This window comes from Nannospalax galili, unplaced genomic scaffold (assembly GCF_000622305.1).
Source record: "Nannospalax galili isolate Female #2095 unplaced genomic scaffold, S.galili_v1.0 scaffold39, whole genome shotgun sequence".
Taxonomy (NCBI): domain Eukaryota; kingdom Metazoa; phylum Chordata; class Mammalia; order Rodentia; family Spalacidae; genus Nannospalax; species Nannospalax galili.
In genome coordinates, this window is record NW_008346683.1 from 4,726,371 (window position 1) to 4,730,076 (window position 3,706).

The following is a 3,706-nucleotide window of genomic DNA, read 5'->3' on the forward strand; positions in this document are numbered from 1 at the left end:
TCTTGAAGAAAGTCAGCTGAAGAAGAGAATTTATGAAAATAAATCTACAAATGAATAATCAGCAATAGCTTCATGGAGGGCAAGAGAGGAATTTATAAGATTCCTAAAGACATACAATCCAGGTAGCAAAATAATTTATGAAGATCAATACTAGATGAAAGTGTTAATTATCATAGAGATTAGTATAAAAGGGCATAAAAATCATATGATCTGATTATTTTTACAGTGTACACAAAAAGACTGTATTCCAAAGTTTTAAATCAGACTGCAGATAAGAAGCCAAGCGTGGTGGTTTGTCTGCAATCCCAGCACTCCAGACAAGCAGGAGGCCTGCCATGAGTCCAAGCCCAGATTGGCTATAGTAGGCTCCAGGCCAGCCAAAGCTAGAGTCAGACCCCACCTCAGGAAACAAACAACACTGTTACCCTTTAATGATAAGCAAAATTATTAAATTCTGCATAAACCATCAGTCCTAGAGTTGTTGACTGTATATTAGTTTAACATATATTTGAGCCCTACTATGTACCAGGCCTCCTGTTATGTTACATACGTACGGGTACTACCCTAAACTACAATCTACAATTAAATGGAAATATGTTTTCTTAGGACTTACCTTAATCATTCATTAAGAAACAAAATATAGGGCCAGGTGTGGTGATGCATGCCTTTAATCCCAGCACTCAGGAGGCAGAGTGAGTTTGAGTCTATGAGTTTGAGAGCACACTGAGGCCAGGCCATCCTGAGCTACATAATGAGACCCGACTCAAAAAACCAAAACAAAACAAAAATTCATCTGCTTTCAAGGGGCTCATAATGCACACATTTCTAGTTTTTTTTTTGTTGTTGTTGTTGTTTTTTTTTTTAAAGGCTTTTCTAAAGAAGGCAGTGACAGCAGCTTTTAGATTAGAAAAAATTATTTTTTAATATTTCATTATTTTTATGTGTATATGTGTATTGCCTGCATGTAGGTAGGTACACCTGTGTCATGCAATGCCTGTGGAGGACAGAAGAGGCTGTTGGATCCCCTGGGACTGGAGTTATGGACAGTTGTTAGCTGCCATGTGGATGCTGGGATTCAAACCCAGGTCTTCTACAAGAAAAACCAGTGTTCTTAACCGCTGAGCCATCTCTCCAGCCCTAGAAAAAAATTATTTTATGGACATAAATCTGTCCAATCTTTTGGTTCTGACATGAGCAAACCATTATAATACCAACTAAAACTTCTTATAAGTTTTAAAGAACTTATAAAAGACTTCTTTACTTCACTCTGTATAACATGACAGCAAATTCATCAGCAGTTACTTTGGGGGGGGATAATTCTTATTTAGTAAAAAATATTATCAGAGATACAGCAGCTGGCAAATATGTTGAGCAAATAGCAATAACACTATTCCCTAGAGAGCAATTTATTCCAATAATAGAAATAAGTAACCAAACATCTGTTGGATACCTCCCTGTGTTTTTTGTTTGTTTTTCTTGTTGTTTTGTTTTGTGTTTTCTTTTTTGGTCTTTTTGAGACAGGGTCTCCCTGTAGCCCCAGCTGTCCTGGAACTCACTATGTATACCAGGCTGGACTTGACTCACAGAGATCCACCTGCCTCTGCCTCCCAGGTGCTGGGATTAAAGGCCTGCGCCACCACGCCCAGCTGTTTTTTTGTTTTTTTTTTCTTTTTTTTCTTTTTTTTTTTTAAGGAAAACTTAAAATCACTGATAAGTAAGTGTTGCTGTGGGCTTCAGTAACATTTTATATATAAACTTAAGCTTTTGGTTCACAGTGAAAACAAGATCTAAAAATCATTACCTCCGGGTACCACCCCTCTAAAGTCAAGTAAGTCCCACCACACTAACAGTAGAAAGCTCAACTACAAAATATAGTACATTACAGTTTACCTTCAAAGTCACTTCAAAATATTTATTATACAACTGACAACTTCTTATACAAAAGAAAAGCTAAGCCAAGCATGGTAGCTCACGCCTTTAAGCCCAGCACTTAAAGAGGCTACAGCAGGAGGACTGCCTATAGTTTTAGGTCAGCCTACTCTATAATGTGGGAACTTGTCTCCAGAAGGGGGTAAGGGTGGGGGGAATTAGGTAAATTCTTCTACATGTGCTATATATAGGAACTTTGCCACAACCTCACTCCCAATATTTTAGTTTCTTTGCCAACTAACTGTAAGGCGTTTCAAAAATACATATACCAACAAGCAGTGTACACCAAGACACCACCTTACTGTTCTTAGGCTTCTCCAGTTAACAATACTGAACACAGTGCTTATAGAGGTGGACCCTGCCCATTAAACAAACAGCAGATAGACTACAGTAAAGGCATTGAGTTTGGCAAGGAAGGAAATTTTATCAGTAAAACTTATAAGCACGGAGTGTGTCAAAATGGCAAATTTTCAGTGCTGTCCTTATATGAAACATGAAATACGATTAAAATAGTCTGCCAAACCAGAGAACCAGTACCTCGGTGCATTGGCTCAAAAGACGTTGGCATCCCTACATACGATGCAGCACACAAAGACCCTATTCTTAAGAGTGTGTATATGGACTCTGGTGAGATACCATCCGGAAGCAGGAAAACCCCACTCATGGACTCAAACAGGAAGGTTAAGATATTCCCAGAATTTAAAAAGAGAAAAATCAAACACTAGGTGGATATTTATTTGCCTAATGTAGAAATAAAACTTTTCTACTGATGTTTTCTATAGATTTTTACTTAATTTAGTTTCTAGCATAAATGTAACAAAGAAACGAAAGTGAAAATATGAAAGCAGATGTATCTAGGTTTATTAAAGGCATGGAAACACACACACATGCACACACGCTGGTGTGACAGCACCTGGGACGCCCTTAGGGCACTCATACCAGTGAAGTTTCAACCAACACATACATAATCACAGTATTTTCATGTGGAATTAGCAGTGTTTACAAAGACACGATGAAATAAGACATAGGTCTTTCCATCTCTTTCCAGCAGCCCTTTCTCTCCCCTAGTGGATTCACCTTTAGGCTTTAGGCGCTAGCAAGTTGTGTTTTGGGGTTTTTTTTTCCTTTAGCATAGGGAGTGACGTGGCAGGAGACAGAAAATGACCCTGCAGGCGCCGTGCCTTGGGCTGAGCTGGGCACCTCCTTCCTCCAATCCACGTTGTCACCCAGCACACCCCAGCTCCCGCAGGATGCCAGAATTTCTACGGGTTTGGGAGAGATCCGATGTGATCCGAAGTGTGTACTGGGGGCCAATCTTTAGGCTGCGTGTGCATGACAGGCTCGGTTTGTACTGAGCCTGAGGTGGACAGTGACTGCACGGATGGGTGCTCCAGGGCTCCCCATGGATGCTGCTGGACCCTGCCTGCGCCCCTTCATTCCCACGCCTGCGGGTTTGGAGCAGGCGTGTTAGTGGAGCTTCCTATTGAGGAGGAGCAGGGGGAACGTCCGCTGGGAACCAAGCCCTACTACTGGCACCCTCCAGGGCGACTCATCAACAGGTCAGGAGCTGGGGGGTCGAGGAAGAGGGGCGCCCGAGCCGCGTCCCCCTCCTCCTCTCCCTCCTCCCGGCCTAACACCAGAGGCGCTAAGGTCAGGCGCAGGCGTCCAGGAAGGAGCCCCGTCAGCGGCTGCGGGGACCCCCCCTCCCCGACCCGGTACCCCGCGGAGCACCTCCATCCGCTCCGACGCAGCCCCGCCCCCCTTCCCCCCCTCAGCA

The 3,706-nt window shown here is 42.8% G+C and overlaps 1 protein-coding gene across 1 annotated transcript in view; it reads right to left on the reverse strand.

The window, feature by feature from the left end:
• The window catches only part of Tmem263 (transmembrane protein 263), a 15,344-nt gene that overhangs the window by 11,301 nt on the left and 337 nt on the right, over positions 1 to 3,706 (reverse strand). The gene's annotated exons all lie outside the window — the stretch shown is intronic.